Source organism: Pseudopodoces humilis, chromosome 6 (assembly GCF_049639895.1).
Source record: "Pseudopodoces humilis isolate 2021_Gansu_Grassland_sample_001 chromosome 6, ASM4963989v1, whole genome shotgun sequence".
Classification (NCBI taxonomy): domain Eukaryota; kingdom Metazoa; phylum Chordata; class Aves; order Passeriformes; family Paridae; genus Pseudopodoces; species Pseudopodoces humilis.
Window position 1 is genome coordinate 12516002 of NC_142205.1, and position 18498 is coordinate 12534499.

Consider the following 18498-nt stretch of genomic DNA (forward strand, 5'->3'; position numbering starts at 1 on the left):
CAGCAGCTCTCTGCTGTGTGATTGTCCCCAGTTTCCAGCATGCTCCAGAAGCTCTGTTCTCCATAGGTAGCTTGTTGAAAGCTCTAAAGACCGTGAGGATCAGGGCACTGCGCTGCCCGCTGCCAGCCGGGTGCAGGCCAGAGAGGGTTCTGTCGAGGGGAGGACTGGGCAGGCCCAGGTGCATTGCAAGTTGCTGGATGTGTTCAGAACTGAGAGCTGCTGGAGTCTGTTATATTCAGTTCCTCTAGATAAATACTCTAATTAAATTCACTAAACCACTGCTTTGGTGAATTTAAAAGATAAATCCTCTTTAGTTAAGCAATTCAAATTCAAAAATACTATGTAAGTGAAATTCTGGTTTGATTACACATCAATTTTTCTGAAAAAAATTCCCATTAGCAAGGTGTTTAAACAGCAGGGTGTGAAATGCAGCACCTTAACTTCAGGATTTTCCTGTTATACATATACCTAGTTAAGAGAATTAATTGAAATCCTCATTTCATAATCCAAGTACTTTGAACCAGCTCATAGGAGAAATTGAAGGACTTTTGCAGGGATAATCACCATGGTTTGGCACCAGACATGCCCTGGGCTTCTCTCTGACCATTCATCAAGCAATGACCAGCAGAGCTATGGAAACAGCCTTGACACAGATTTCATAAATACAGCTTTGTTAGTATGTACAGTACTCCAACTGTTTTTGTACACAGAAATATTAGGGCCACATAGGAATGAGAGTAGAAAAACCTTCAAAGTCTTTTTCTCAGTGACAGGACAAGGCATAAATAACATAAGAGCTGACTCAAGAAACTCAAAGGTGTGAACAGTTGAGAAAAAAAATGAAAATCCCCACAATTTAATTGCCACTTATTGATATTACCTGTGAAACCACTTCTAGATTTTTTTTAATTGCCTTAGCTACTAATATCAAAATAAAACTGCCTGAAGGATGAAGGTTGAGTAAGAAGATGTTGCATATAATTTCTAAATAGGAAAGAATGATTAATAATATACTTGTATCTTCTATAATATCTAGGCTGTATATATGTATCTATAATATCTGGGCCATCCCATGGGCTTGAAGATTTTCTCTCTGCCTGGAGTAAAACCATGCACATGGCTCAACTCATGCTCACTGCATGTGCCAGTCAGTGTCCTCCCTGGAAAAGCTCAGTGAAGCAGAAGCAGGTTTCTAAATCAGGAGGTGGAGAAGTCACGCAGTCTTCATTCTCGCTGGTTTTCAAGACCTGACTGGATAAATCCCAAATAACCTGTTCTGATCTGCTGGCTGGCCCTGCTTTGGGAAGATCATTATACTGGAGGTCTCTGGAGGACCCTTCCACCCCGAATTAGTTTGAGTCCATGAAAAATAATGTAAACCAACTTCAAAGACTATCTTACTTTCCTTCCTTTTGACTGCAAGGGAGTTCATGAAAGATTGAACAAACCAGTGAGACAACTGTATATGTGGAATTTAGTGAGTCTTTGATATAGTCCATAGAAGCTGGCAGCAAGGGAGAGCTTTCAGCTCTTAAATTCTATCATGGGGCTTGAATGTTCATGAAGAAAATATTAGGAATAAATAGCCTATCTTCATCCTGAAATGAGGTTAAAATTGAAATGCCCTGGAGTTCAGCACTGGAGAGGTGTAACACAATATTTATTAGCCATGTAAGTGATAAAAGAATGAGGATTATATCACCTGGTGAAAACTGAGAAATCTCAGTAGGAATGTTCAAATCTAGATGACTGTATTGCCAGTGTAAGGAATTATATATATATATATATATATATATATATATATATATATCTCAAAAGGGGGGAATATGAATTGCTCACCTGGATTAATGACCATAAACAGCCTTCCAGAGGTCATACTTTTGTGTTCCTAATTAGATTTAATAACTCTAAAAAAAGAACTGAAAACCATGTGATGATGCCACTTGCTCTAAAACTTGACAATCAGTACAATCTCAAAAAAAGTTTCATGTGATATGATCAATCAGGACTTCATAACTTTTTGTCTCTGTTATTACTTAGTGGACTTGAAACATCTCTCTACAAAAGAAGGGAGTATCTCTGGTGAATTCAACCATGAATTTCCCAGTTTTCTCAAGAAAAAAATAATGGCTGGTTCATTGGCTACCATGTCACATTGATAACAACTAATTTTAAGTAGGTTACAGAAAATTATTGGAAAAAGGTGCTATGCATTAATTTAAAATACTGTAGGTCCTTTCAGTTGTATAATTTCTTAGGATCTGTAAGAAAATAGTCAGGAAAGATCTAAGACTAAACAAAAAAATTCCTTGTGAATTAAGTACAAAAAGATTAGATTTCTCAGTTAACAGCAGAGACCTCTAAGATGTGATGAGGTAAATAATAGTATCTACATGGTCAAAACCCTTCTCTATTTGCTTTTGGAACATGAATGTAGATTCATATTCCCTAAAACCGAAGTAAGCTAAACAAACAGCATTTTATTTATATAACAGAGAATTAAACTCAGGTTGATTACTACAAGACATAATTTCATAAAAAATGCTTCTGTGGCTTAAGCAAAGATTTAACCATTGATGTGAATAACAGAACTACCAGCTAGAGTTACTCCAGCTTAGATTAATCGAGTTGCTCAAGCACTTCTACAGCAAATACAGACACTGTCTACCATTCACCTTTTTGAAATACACCTGTAATAATACCAAACACAAGATCTGTGCTTTTCCTTAAACCTGTGAGTATTGAAAAATTATCACTGGATAATCCATCTGTTTTAGTCTGCCTTTCAATTTTGCTGCACACTTATACAAACCACAGGCTTAGTTTCTGCCATGTTTAATTTTGGAATTTTTGCTTTTGCCTACATTTTCTCATTTTATCAAAAGATTTCAAGTGTTTCCAACACAGGGACAGCTGTTCTTTGCCAGTCCAAACAGCTTTTTTAATATTATCAGTATATGGAATATTTCCACTTATAATAGCTCTGTATAGGTCTGAATTCACTGGTGTAATAACCCCTAATCCTTAATTTGGTATCAGCCAAAACTCAATACATTTTTTCAGATTTTTGTCTGATATGTTTAATTCTTTGCCTTGCTGGCTCAAACCAGGATCTAATATATTATCACATTTCCATTTTCTTGAGATTCTAAACTCTGACAGTACCATATATGAGCATTCCAGTTGATAGCAGTTATGCCAGCATGACTTATAATGGAGTATTTCTACTTTTTTAATGATAATTGATTTCCTCAAAAGGAGGATCACTGAGCCTTCAACTTTCATTAACCAAAAGCAAGTTAAAGAGAAAACACAGTTCTTTACAAACTGATGAAATTAAGCCTTAGATTTTTAGAAGTAGGTTCTGCCTGATTTTTTTGACTAGAAAGAAGACACATAATCACTTTCATTCAAAGGACAGAATCTAGGATATAAAAGACAGGGTGAATTGCAATAAGGGAGTTCAGACTGGATATAAAAAAAACTTCCACAACAGACAACAGAGAGAGGAACAGGATTCCCAGAGTGGTTGTATGGTCACCATCCCTGGAGTTTTTCAATACATAAGTCCCTGGGAAGAGTGGTCTGGTGTTGTATCTGATCATGCTTTAATTAGAAAGTTGGACTGGAGACCTCCAGGTTCAGGTTCCTTTCTACCTGAATTTTGCCTATGATGATTTATGTTTAGACAAGTTCTGCAGGGAGAAAAGAGACCTTTCTCCACCCATCAAGTCAGAGAAGAAGCTGAGTAATTTCCTATAAATGACACCCAGCATTGCAGCCCATAGCCAGCCTCCTCCAAGGCAGTGGTGATGCCTAGAGCCCATGGACAACAAAACTCCATGGTCCCAAGATATGTTAGTCTGGGTGTAGTAACCCAAAATTTATGTGTGAATCACTGAAAATTCATTGGCTGACAGTGAAGACAGCCCATGTCCTTGAAGAACATGAAGGGTTTTTTTTCTTAAAGATAGTGTCAACACATCCACAGAGAAATTAAATTAGATGGATTTTTCATTCTCATAAGGATTCAAAAGAGGAGGATTGAGAAAAAGGCCCACGAGGTCAGAAGACTTATTACACCAGCTTCAGCAGACAGTGTTTCCACTCTAATAAAGGTCTCTACATTTTTCTCTTTAGTGCTACCAACTCAACTCTTGTGTAGGATAAATGTTAAAATATTAAGTTAAAGGTTTTTTCTTATTAATGTAGCTCGTGTCTAATGATAACATTTTTAATATTTTTTTCTCTCCATAGAAATAGGCATTAAGATTAATACTAGGTGCATAGCAATTCTCAACAGCCATAAAAAGAGCAAAGAGTTAGGAAATATAAGCTTCAGCTATGGGTTATTTGAGGTCACATGAGACATCACTGGATGAGAGCACTGAAGTGAGCCACATAATGTATGATAAAGGGTTTTCTCCTGGTTATGGAAAGAAAGGTAAACAAATTCTGATTTTCACAGAGAGGGAACTTATTTCCTTCCCATTTGTTATTACACTCACAAATAAAACAAATGTCCAAGGCAGGCAGTTCATAAAAGAAGTGACTGCATAGATATTGAGGTTTTCTTTAGCTGAATTTATTGATGCTTTGGATAAAGGAAAAGTCAATATATATTAGCTACTGTACAGCCAAGAGATTAATTTTTCCAAACATGTTTTTATTCTGTGAGGGCGGCACAGGAATGAGGTATCTTCCAGAGCTGAACTGTGCAGGGCACCTACCAGGAGGACTTGCTCAAGAAATAGCCTTAATGAAGTGCGATGCATCTTTTCTTCCTCTCTTCAACACCTCATCACTCACTTATCTTTTTATTTTTCTGTTCCTGACCAACACTGTTCCTAGTTTCCAGAACTGCTCAATGGTTTTAAAAAAAGATCATAGTAAGAATCTCAGAGTTCTTTACTTTATTTACAATTAGATTAATGGAAATTAAAGGTTTTGACAGCTCCAGACCTCTGATTGCCTGGTCATATACTACTTACTTAGATCTCAGCAGTAATTGCTGCCACTTACTGTCCTTTCATAAAAAAAATCTTCAGAGCCTTCTGTTCCTGCTCAAATGAATGTTGTGACATTATATGACCCTGTGCATCACTGTAACTTTGAAATTTAAATAATTCAGTAAAACTGAAAATAAGCTGAGAAGACGAGGTATTAGATTATTCTGTTTTTCTCTGCAATTCCCACTCCTGAGCTTTAATGCAGAAACAAAAAATCATAACTACTTCCAACTTCTTGTCTGGTAGCAAGCATTTGCTCCTAATCAAACTCCCATCATCCAGTCCATTATCACATTTTAGAGCCTTTTCTTTCTGTGGGACAACCTGTGTGGCAAGACCATTTTCTAGCCTGTGAAACAGATAACTGCTGTAATAATTTTGACAAGTGAAAAACCTCTCACCCATGAAGGCCTCTGGAGGCTCCACCTCTCCCTATGTTCGTCTAAAGAATATCTGCACACCTGGCTTAAGGCTTGGGATTGTAATGCCAGTTATATAGAAACAAGTTACTCTGATGTTGACTTGTGGGGTGCCTGTAGTTCCTTTATATTTTAGTACTATTTTTTACCACGTGTCCATGACAATGTTGGGTTTTCTTAACACTTGTACTAGCCAATTTGATTTAGCTCTGAAAATAAAGCTGTCAAAGAAGACATCAAAACATGTTTATTTACAAATGCCTTAACTGGAACAAGCTTGTTATTTTCCAGTTTTATCCCCATGTGGAAATAGACAAATATGAAAACATTTTCAATTCTTTCCTTGTAGCAATAGGTGGCAGTAATGATATCTACATCATTTGTCTGGATGGTGAGTGGGCTTTGGAAGCACTATATTTGTCTGTTTTAACTTGGATAAATAATTGTAGTAGATATTGTTATCCCAGATTGAAGAAAACTACCTTTTTAAAATAAAGGAATCCTATAGTTAACCTTTCAAATTTCTGGGCATATATAGCCAGATAATAATCTTCTTTGGGTAGGTTCAACTTCTGAATTTACACAGATGTCAAATTAAAATAAAAATATTAAACACAGACTATTTCATTATATTTTTCTTATTGAATAACCAAAATTGCTTTATCACAGAGGTAATTCTATACTGCAATAGCAAGAAAAATAGGCAAAGATTCTTAAATGATATAAAAGCTTGAAAGGTTTGCCCAAAGGAGTCTGAGAATCTGTACTTTGTCTCCTCTGTGTTGCATTGTATGATATCTTAGAGAAAGGGATTAAAAAGTACCACTGCAGCCTTATAAACTGAGCTTTTATATAACAAAGCCCAGGCTATATCATCCAGGATTTGTCTTCCTGACACAATGGCTCTTTTTCAACTAAGTGTTTGCAAGCACAAGCAACTTGCAGGCAATCTGATGGTTAGTTTTCATTTTGCCTGAAGGACCTCAAGTAATGACAAATGTGACACTTCCTTTGCTAGAGCTATTTTCCAGAGTTAATGTTACAGAGGTACAGGTCTTGGAATTCCATGTAGAGCTGAGGGGAACCCGGGACAGCTGTCAACACTGATGATGCCAAACATCACTGCATTTCAAATAAAAAGCTTCTTCAGCCAAATGCTTTTTCAGATCATGTGGAGCAGTCATGCAAAATCACCACAGAACAGTAATATTTGATAATCTCACAGCTGATGACTCTAATCTTTTCTGTGGTGTAGAGTCAAGTATTATGAGACCTTGTGTGTGTACAAGTACAAGGGTCAAACCACTCCGGGTGAAGCAGCTTCAAGAGCAGGTGACACCTCTGATAGCCATGGGAAGGGAACAATTCATTAGGCATTAACTGGAGAGTGGCATTTGGGAAGAATTATCTGGTACAGCAGGAAAGTGTATGCATTGCAATGGTGATGCTTCTTTCCATGACCCTGTGTAGAGGGCTTTTCACTAGAAATAAGGGAGAATGTACTTGGTGTGTACTCTGCCAGCAACTGCAAAACTATCAGTCTACTTCCAGTAGAAAGCAAAGGCCCTCTTCCAATTTTCACAGGCAGAAATCCATGTGTTAGATGAGAGAATGAGAGAAGAAACTGATGACATTTGCCCTCTGCCTAAAGACAAATCAGGAGAGCATTGTTACTGATAAGCACATTTGGCTTCATCTGTTGTAAAAAGCCAGCATCGTAAGTGTGGTGTTTTGTAATGACTGAAATTCATATAGCTGCTCCTTTGTTTTTCTCTGCATGAAATATGGAATAGATCCATTCAGATGTATCACATCCCCAAGAGTTTGCTCAGCTTATCAGGCAAATTCAAAAAGAAAATTAACAAAACTCCAAGCACACAGGTGTGCTTGTCAGCCACTGTTCATAGTGTGTAATTACTGTATAATATCCCTAATATTTACCTTAAACCCTCTACCAACTTCTATATCCAAAAGTTAATGCACCACCTGCTAGAAAAACAGTATCCATAATAATATTATCACATTCTTTAAAAGCTGTTTCCTTCATCCATACCGTAGTACACTCAATTACACTCAACATGTCTGCCAACTAAAGTGTGGTTCAGCACGCTGTTCTTCATGTGCAGGGCAAAGAAAGAAACAGCAGCTTCTGAAGGTTTCAGGCTTTCAGCAAGTGCCCAGGCCAATGCAGCAGTGAAACTTCCCAAAAAGGATGTTTTCTGCTGATCCGAGTTTCAGCCGCACAGTGCAGCAGGGAGAAGGGCTGCAGACCAGCAGTCAGAAACAGCCACGCAAGGCTGTGTTGCTCACTCTGATCTGAAGCCCCAAATCACCCTCACCACTGACAGCATCTCCTGCTGGCTCCTACCTGTGACATGGGTACAAGTACTCGGACCTTTATTCCTCAAACTGACCACCTTGCATCCCAAAATATACACAACCAGGACATATCACCAGGAAAATATTGAATGTGTTCCACAGACAAGTGAACTTTGGCGTCCTTCATAGGCTTCCCCTTTGGGGTCATTTTATGAATTTAATGTATGCAAAAGTTTGATGTGGTAAACCAGGGAGGGAGGTGCACTCTATTCTAGGAAAGAAAATTATATTTCATAAATTATTAAAAAACTGATGTGCTACAACCTGAAATGTCAGTAGCACATCCCATGACACCTTTTCCATGTTGAGCTTCACATATCTTAGTTATAGGCTACTATATATACTTATAATAATAAGGATAATTTTGTATGCTTTTAAGAAGGAATATTTGCAAACAAACAGAGCAATAAATAAATATTACTGCATATTTCTGTTTAGAATAGATGAGACATGACAGGCAGCATTTGACCCAAACTCAACTCCTACTTTAGTGCACCACCCTTCTAAGAAGTTTCACTGTTCTAGGAGATGTCAACAACATATTGCTTGTTGTCTAAAATCAAACAGCCAAGTATTCTAACTCCTCTTGAAGAATCTGGATGAGGAATCAGGTATTGGCAATGGTGTTTGAGCCCACAGACTGTAGTGCCCTGGTAAACTGGTTTACTTGGCAAGAATAGAGGAGGGTTGAAGGTGAATTTAGACTGTGCAGAGAAACTGCTGTTACAGTAACTACTTGCACTGAAATGATTATAAGGATTATTCTTGCTATTTATTCAGGTGAAAATAGATATGGGATTCTGATCTCAGGTTAAAACACTTGGATTAAATTCTATTGTGAATTAGGCATCTATATACCCATTTATTGCCATTAGATGTATAAACATCACAGTCACTGGAGTGCAGAAGCCATTCAAATGACTGCCTATTTTTAGTTGAACTGAAAGTTTTACAGATTCTTTTAGCTTTATAGATTTGTTGGCTAGGTTGGCTTGTTTGGACAGACAACTAAAAAAGTATAGACTCCCTCATTTAAATCTTGGTGAACTGTGGACTAAGTTTTTAAAAACATAAGAAGAATCTTGCATGCTGTGTGAAATTATGAAGACAACTGGGGATGTTCTCAAGTCAAATTATTGTAAGGTGTTATCACAGAAGTGCAGGCAGGTGTTTAAGCCTCTTGCAGGAGTCACGCTTGGGGCTCTCATTGTCTTGTTTGACGTCATCTCACACCATGAACAACGCAATCCTTCATACATGATTAATTGTGCTGTATTTCAGACACCTTGCACACTTAAGGATTTTTTTATTTGCTGCCATCAAAAAACCCATCTTTCTCATTTGCAGCATGAACCTTCTGAAGCTCTGTAATTCTTCTGTCTGTGTGAGGCTTAGAGGGAGAGGTCTGCGGAAGGAGCCCAGGGGTTCCTTGATTCCCTCCAAGGCAGGTGGACTTCACAAGCTCAGCTGTTTGTGGCACGCAGGGAACCTGGAAATACCATATAGTGGTACAACTTTTTGTTGCTTGCGTTCAACTGGAGCTACATTTCAGCTTGGGGAGTTAACATCCTGTCTTGTGTAGGGAAACTTGTGACCAAGTGTTTCATAGGAGAGAACAACAGGCAATGACTGACCCCATTAATTGAAGAGTTACAGTGGTCTGATGTATAGTTCAAAAATCTAGACAACTAAAGCTTAATAATTCCATTTCTTAGTTGTAGATCGCATATGCTATTCCTTTTTGACACTGTCTCTTCCAAAAGCAAATATTAAACAATTATGATAGGATAAAAGACTGTTTGCTGGAAATGTACTTCCTTAAGTACATGCTCATAATTCTCAGTTTCAGCAGTAGAGGTACTCTGGGACTCAGGGAAATAAGCTGGTACTTTAATTACTGTTAACTTTCTTTACATATGTAAATGCATGTGTTTGCATTGGGGTGCATCTGTAAAGCATTTCTGTGACTTAGGAGATTTGCAGAAGACAGCTGAAGGATCACCACAAGGGGAAAATTCTGCAGCGTCTCAAATTAAGAGGCAAGCTGTGACTCTCTGTGGGTTTTAAAGGCAGAACTCTAGATAACTAATACATTTAATTAGCATGAAAGCTGAGAAATGCAGCAGGCTGGCAATAGGTTTTCCACTCAGCAAGTCTTGTAAAGTGACTGTATTAGTAATTGTTACTTATTATTGACAATACATCAATTATTTTTTATTTGATTTCATTCAAAATAGACCTCTGACACTCATTGAGTTGTCCTGTTTGTCTGATATTTTTAATAAAGGTCATATCTTAATTATTGTAGTAACCTGGGGGAGAAACATAGTGCATTTCCCCACATCATCACCTTTTCTAGAAACACACAAATCTTTATGTCCGTGTATTAATTTCTATCTGCAGACCTCTAAGCAGAGGTTTTCACAGCTGGTAAATAAAGCTGTTTGACCCCTACAATGGCAAAGAAAGACATACTCAAAACCACTCAGCCTTCAGTAAATCTTATCCCTCTGACTGGGAATTCACATACTCTACCAAGCCCCTATTTCCTCTGCTCCTGCACCCCTGTGTCCGCCCTCTCTGCTCACTCCTAACTTTGGCTTTCAGGGTCTGACTCTTTCCATAGCAGTTTTCTCTTGCCCACTCCTACACCACTCACTGCACTCCCTGGTCTGTTCCTCAGCCATCCTAGTCCCCCTCTGGACATTTCTGCCCCACTTGATGCAAGTAGATGATATCCTTGTTTTAGTACCCTCAAATCCATGTATCTTACCATCAATTACACTTACAAATTACATCAAAATACACTTACAAATTACAAATTACACTTTCTCTTTTATTGCTACTTTCTGTCCAAAGTGTAGATGCCCAAAATATTTGCAAACTAAACTCAGCCTGATAGCAAAGACAGTATCTGAGTATAGAAAGAGGACCCACAGTTATATCGTAAACCCCTCACATTTATCTTCTAATGTAGCTGTGTCCATAATTAAAACCCTAAACTTAAAAAGAATGTTACATGTACAGTAAGAATATCACTAAAATAAAATTTATAATGTGATTAGACACAGAATAGTCACTCTCAAAGGCCAAAGAAGAGACTTTCTGATTTTGTATTGTGTTTTTCTTGGTCTAGAAAGGAACTCCTCTGAATTCAGAACACTACAAAAGTTTCACATCTATAACAAAATGAAGAGATAAATGTCTAAATTAAAATGGGTAGCCACTGGATAGAGGCTATTTCTCATTATTATTAGTCAGACTGTGGAGATGATTTTGATCATCGCTATAAAGAATGACCCAATTAATCTGAACCCAATTTAATAAATTTTGGTTTATTGAATATGCTACTGCCTACCAAGTCCTGCTCCCACCTTGTAAGGTCCCAGTTTGGCATAGTATTTTAATGTCTTTCCCTGCTGACAGTATTTACTCATGTGCAAGAGCACCACGGATGTTGAATTGTGGGTTTGCCTTGTCTCCTTTACTGCAGGAAAGCACAATGATCCACGCTGCATTATCCTGGGAAATTCCCCTGGGATAAATGTAAGCTGTGTGCACACATGCTGGGAGAAACAGAGGCTCATCAGTAGCACTGTCTGTCATACAGCATCAAAGATTTGAGCTGCTGTGCTTTCTCCTCTCTAAAACCCATCCAGGGGAGCTGGGAGAGGATTTTACAGAGAATATAGGAATGTTTGAAAATAACCTTGAGGGACTGTCCTGAGGAGCATCCAAGGAGGGGTAGAGAGAAGAAATGCAAGGGGAAAAATTGAAAAGGCAACTTCAGCATAAAAAACCTGAAGGCAATTTGTGTCTTAATTGCAGCCCCTGCTCACAAGATAATTTATTTTGAAAGAAGAAACTGTCAGATGATCACAATTGCAACTCTCACTCTCTCATCTCTCAGTATATCTGTGAAATCAAAAGTTGTTCAAAGGAGACCACATCTCACCTGAAATATTTAAGCTGTACTGAAAGCTTCTGAATGCATTTCCAAGGCACGAAGGAAGCTCAAATTGCAATATCCATTAATGAACTATCTTAGGCCATACCACAAACAGTTCACTCGATACCTGAGATACAGGAGACTACTGAAGGCATGAAGAAAGCAAGTAAAAGTGCACTTCTTTCTTAAGTCTTTTTTATTTCTCCATATATTAGAAAAAGTTACATTGTAAGGAAATCTCCAAGGGAATGATAGAATACTTTATGTATGTGTTGCTCATCCAAGCTGAAAAATGTTGCCACCACTGAAGCAGAAAAAGGAGAAAGAAACAATTGTCCATATGTTGCTCTTGTTTCATACTTTGATTAGCATGAAATTTACAGTCTTTTTCCATATTGCCTTTTCCATCTACCTACTTTAACCAAAGATTTTAAATTTCTTCACTGACTGCAAACAAAAAAGACTCAAGCACAGTGCCTGCAGATCTGCCATTTCAGTGGAGAGAATATGCTTGCTCAGAGTCATGGTGGTGTGAAATTTCCAAGAAACAAAGATATCAGAGTACTTATAACATAAACACTAAAGCTTTGGGGAAAAAGAGAATACTGTTGTATCACATATGGTTAGCTCTTGTTCTCTCCTTTGTTAGTTAGGACTTCACATCATTGCTCATTTGATCTCTCTGGATCAGCCTTTCCTCCACTTTCAGATGCACGGAGGGGTTGGGGTAGGAGATGGAAGGCCAAAAAACCAGGGTAAGCCAGGCATTGCCATATGAGGCAGTGGATGCTGTTATGCCTCTGCAGAAAGAGTGCCTATTAATTTTAATTACTTAGTAAAAATAATTTGTATGTAGTTATTAATACTCTTGATTATTATATTTAGCACAACAGTATCATCATGCTATTAATATGGTGGTCTTTGCTGGTATAAATCAGTTGGGAGCAGACATCCATACTAAAATCTCTTGAAGTTTTAAAGCAACACCAACAAATTTTTAATGGATTTCTGTGAAAGAAAGAGATGTCTGATAACTGGCCACAGAAAACCAGCAATATGCTAGAGAAGAAAACTGGCATTAACCAGATCTGATTTGTGGGTGGAGACCTGAGATAATCTTTAATATAAAGCTCTGTTTTAGTTCTTTCAGCATCTTCTGCTTCAGTGTCTGAATGTCTAAAAATGATTCATGATCAAAATTTGAATACTGAGGAGTGGGAGAAGGAGGGAAACAAAGCATTTAATTTTATTATCCATCAATAGGATGCTAAATTATGGAGATGAGGGATATGTAATATTTTAATACATATTATGAGCCCTAAAGCCTACTTTTCCTAAAATAATAAGTTTATGTAAAGGGATTATTAAAGAAAACCAGGAAGGGAAATGCAGAAACACAAACAGGTGATGGCAGCTGATTTCCATGGGAATGCAACCAATGTTTGTGTCTGTGGCATACACAACACAATAGTTTGTTTTCTTATTGATTGTTTCTACGTTTAAAAACAGACAAAGTGTAGATATGATTGAGACAGAAAGGAGTGTATGACATGAATCTAGAATAAAGAGTTATTAATTCTTTGAGAAAGAATTTCAAACAATGTTATCTTAATCATAACTTTTTTTACGCTGATTTAAAGGTTTTCCTGAATCCTCCCCTACTTCATTGTCATTTAGCTGCAACCAACAAAAAAGCCATGAGAAATCTCTAAAATTACAATGCCATCACCAGGGCATTGTGGACTTATATATCTCTATATCATATCTACACCTGCCTGGGTGTCTGATTTTAAACAGAGAAGCAATCAATAAGAAAACAAACTATTGTGCTGTGAATGCACAAACATACATTTAAGCTGGCCTTGATGATACAATAATGAGAAAGGGAAGATGAAAGAAAGGGACAAGAGGTGACTTCATCTACTCACTTGAAAACTGTAAGAAAACAAGCAATTCCCTGCTGGCTTCAGTGAGGGTGTTTCAGCCCTGGGGTTCTGAAGGAGTGAGGGTGTGATGGGCATCTTCTGGTATTTCACCTCAGTGAGGAAGGGAGAGCACATCAGGTCCACAATAAAAGATTGTACCTGTGCCAGTGGCAGGAACTGGAGCATCTGATGGGGCATCAGGCATCTCAAAGTGTTCCCTGTGTCTCTTTCCCAATACAGCCTGTTTTACTTTTTAGTAGTTTATATACTCTGTATAAGGAATTTTCAGTATATTTCCAAACCAGCTCCATTTATTAGCAGTATCTTATCTAGTATATCAAATAGGTTTTTCTGTAGCTAAATAGAAGTAAAATTAATTTGTTCTTGTTCAGAGAGAACTCTGTTCAGAAGGTGAAAGGCTTGTTCTCTGTGTATTTTGTATCTTGTGGCATGTAATTCTTTGTTAAGTGCATGACTGAAATTTAGATACCCTTTGTGCCTAGAGTTTGTGAATCACTTTCTTTTTTCATCTTGGCTGGCTCATAAGCATTCAGCAGGTATTCAGGGTTTTATGGTTTGCATGGTGCTTCTTTTTTGACTGGTTTTGATATGTTTTCTGATTTACTTATCTTACGTAGCTCATTGCTCAGTTCCTGTAATTTTTCCTCGGAATAATGTGGGCTAGCACTTGTATAAAGAACATAATACAGTGCCATAGAAGAGACATGAGAACACGAACTAAGAAAATTCAATGGATGAGCCTCTTGGTCTCTTTGATACTCCTTATGAATAGTGATCATATTATGGTTATTTTTTCCCTAGTTCATCTACTTCAGACCCTACTACAGTTTTTCTTCATCTACACACACTTGCCAGAAAGTAAAAGATTACCAACATGAGCAGAAATCTGTAAGGAACTGTGTTTTATTTAGTATGTCCAGCTAAATCACAGGTTGGCACTATTCTGCCTGTGACACCTGTCAAAAACTAGGGGCAAATTTTCCATTTCCAAGTAATATTCAAAACTATTTACTGCTTACATACTAAATGGAAAATGGTATGAAGGTCACCCTTTTAAGTAGAATTTGTTCTTTTGTTGTATGTTGTCACAAATGAGACAGGGAAGGCCCATTTTAAAGAAGTGTCTAACCATTTAGATGTAGTATCTTATTTCACCAGACGAACACCTTGGAAGACTCAATGATAATGAACAAACAGGTCCAGTTCTGAACACAGAGTAACTCTTGTCTAGCTGGTAGCAGTAAGACAACCTTAGTGTGCAGTGGGTCATCAGGCAGAGGAAAATGCAGTGCTCAGTTTGCTACCATTTTCCATTAGCTTTGGCCCACCCTGTGCTGCTACTCAGAGCTGGAATAACTCCTGGTGCTATTCTCCCTTGGAAGCAGAACTTGGAAGAATGGAAAACAGACCAGTGATCACAGTAGCCACACAGCACAGACCTGCCAAGACAAGCTGATTCCAGTCATATTGTGCTCAAAAATAAATTTTTATGTACTCTTATATATGTACACATACACAAATGAATAGTTTTACATTAAATAAACCCCACTAAAATAAAAGTGATCAGTGGGCACACTGATCAAACAGCTAATCTAGTATCCTAAAATTGCTCTGGAAGGTTACTGCAATTTCCATTCCAGACATCTGCTACATCCAGCCTCCTCTCTAAGCAGATGAAAACCAATGGAGCCAGGCAACGATGAGAAGTTGTGAGGGCAATGCAGTTAACACTTGGCCCTTAGAGAGAGAAAATGTGACTTTTTCAGCATGAGTATGTTACCAGGGCAGCAGCCACACCATTGCAGGGCCAGCACTGCTCTGAGCCAAGGCTGTAGCTGCAAGAGCATCCTGGAAGAGACAACACGAGCTACTGCCGGAAGAACTCACTGAATGGAAACAGGCAGCCTACTTTGGTGAGGAGGCAAGTGGTTTTATTGAAATGTATGAACAGCAACATTTGTGAAAGGAGGAGGCTGAGTTACTCATGGCTGAAATAAGTTTATTCAGCCTTTGATGAGAAAACTTTTGTCCAATGTATTATTCACTGGCATTATACAACCCGTTCTGGAAGGAACGTGTTTAGTCATACCATCTTGAAATGGCAAAATTCTGGATTTGATCCAAGATTTGAGAATGTTTGAGATAATGTATACTGTAAGAGGCCTTCCTGTGTGTCTTGGGATCCAAAGGTCTAAAAGAAATACCACTGATCCAGCTTTAAAATAATCATTTTTTTTGTGTAAGAAATGTGGATAAAATATAATTACAGCAGGGCTGTGAGAAAATAAGGGTTTTTGGTGTAACTCTCACCTGTGACAACAATCTCAATAGTTAGCTGTTGTATGAGTTAAGTGAAAAATTTACTCAGATTAGTCTTCATATAATAGCTTGAAACTTAGATATTTTCTTTTTAAAGTTCTTATAATTCTGGGTGAGCATCCATGCAAATGTAAACATTTACAATAGAACTGCGAGACACGGAGCAGCATTCATAATTGTGCCATAATAAATAGATCCACTATTGCAGAATTATGCATGACAAATATGGATTTATACATATGGATGTGATTAATAAAAGTTGCAATTTTTTGTAAATATACCAGAAGAGTAGGGGATTTACTCTATTTCTGGCTAAATTTGTCCCTGCAGTAGCAATTGTCCTATTGCTGAAATAATTGCCACATTCATAATACACACCACTAACCACATCAACAAACACAGAGGCATTGCAAGGCATCTCCAAGGGGAACTGGCAGAGTGCTGATCTCTACACTTCTGCATCCATTCACACATGCCTGGGAATTCCTGTCCCCTTCAGCACTATTTCCTTTTGTAGCAAACTCTTGGGGCCGCAGGTTAGAAAACACCATTCCATCATGTTGCTGGATGCAGTAGTAATGGAAACCTGAACACTTTTCATACACACCTGTATATTAGGAGGAGCTAAACTCCTGGTTCACACCCCATATATTCAGTTTTTTATGCAGTTTGAAAATTCACCAACCCAGTCTGATAAATAGTTTGACTATTCTTTGTAGCCAAGACAACATCTAGTAGTGGGCTCTCTCAATTACTCTCTGACTTATTAGTATTTCTTTCCTTTTTGCTGCCAACAAAATCAGTTTAAAATGAAAGATCTAATACAGTTTTGTAGGTCAGCATGTGAATGTTGACTGGAAGCACTTGGTAACAATGATATTGCTGAGGCCTGCTACCACTAAGTCTAAACACCAAGCAGATCACTGATTTCATCTCCAAACAAGATGGTGTGTTTGCAAGGATAAAGGAATGACTAGATGTGTCCTTACTGTGCATCACTGCTGGCTCTGCTCCTGAACTAATTTAAGTCAGCACTGTGCTCTTGAATGCCAGACATGCTACAGAGATTTAAGGCAGCTGAAGACCCATCCCACAGACTGCTTTTCCAGGTGGTGTTGAGATAAAAGGCAGAATGTTCTGGGATTCACCTGGCTAAATAACATGTTCACTAGTGTGTGGATCATTTGTGACTTTGTGGTAACTGGTGAGAAGATGAGAGGCAAAAGACTCCTTGTGCCACAGCTGGGTAATTTGGGCAGTAAGCAATGAAGTGGGACAAACAAACTCAGATCTCAGGATTGACAGCTTCAAAATAAAAATCTCTTCCATAAGACAACAGAGTCCTAGACAACAATCCTAGCTAACCAGTCAGTGACACTTGTTGCAGGCTGAGTGCTATTTTGTCTCATCTCTTTCTGTAAAAATTTTAGTGCAGAGTGAAAGTAAAATGCAAACCCCTGAACGTGCCCCTGAATGGAGCCACCAAGCAGCTCTGGATGGTCATGCCTTGCCCCACCTTAGTGCAAATCAGCAAGTGTTGAACCACTACAACTCAAAAAAAGAAAAAAAAAAAAAAAAAGTAATATGTTTACTTGTTGTGATTAAGTAATACAAAAGAAAAGTGTCAAGCCCAGTTTCATAGTGGGACCATGACAAGGCAGACACTGTCTCAAAAAACTATGAATAACCACAATGACTTCAATTCAGCCCTTCATTCTTTCCAGACATCTGTCACCTTACTTGGGCTTCTCTTTGATACATTTTTATGCTACAGACTTCTAGCAAAATACAAATTTTGATTACAAACTGGATTGTCTCATGAATATTTTGCCAGCCTATTTGCATAAAAGATCTCATCAATTTGTTTTTCACCAAGAACATTCCTTAAGGCATTAAAAACAAAGGTTGGCTCTAATTCTGAGCTCCACTTTTAAAATACTCACTGAGAAAAGAAAATTTATGCAAAATACACGGAAATGTTCTAAAATAGAAACAGTGTACTAAAGAATTTTCTTGCAATATTTGCAAGAATTATTATATTTTGAGTTTTAATTGCAAGCAAAACAAGTGTTGCAATAATTAGGGGAATTTTGCCTAATACAGTTTCAGTAACACAACATATCCACCTACCACCGCATCTCTGCTCAGATAGATTTCATGCTGACCATTCCTCTAAAAGTCAGACCATACCTTTTATTGTATCTTTATTGTGAAATCATGAGGAAGCTCTGCAATGGGATGGGATGGAAACTCTCCATTAGTGTATTTGAAGGAATTTGTTTCTACTGGACTTTGGGCGATCTATGGCACAACTTTGTTTAGTTTGGTCTCTGAAAGTCACAGCCAGATTTTATATACACAAAACTGTATTTTTGCATTCTAAATGCAAATACACTCTAAATCAGAAAAGATAACCCTGAATTTAGCCTAAAAAGAAGTAAAATAAAGGTTCAAGCCCATAATTTTATAATTTCATA

General features: G+C 37.8%; 1 protein-coding gene across 1 annotated transcript in view; it reads right to left on the reverse strand.

The window, feature by feature from the left end:
• The window catches only part of STK32B (serine/threonine kinase 32B), a 153243-nt gene that overhangs the window by 53432 nt on the left and 81313 nt on the right, over nucleotides 1-18498 (reverse strand). The gene's annotated exons all lie outside the window — the stretch shown is intronic.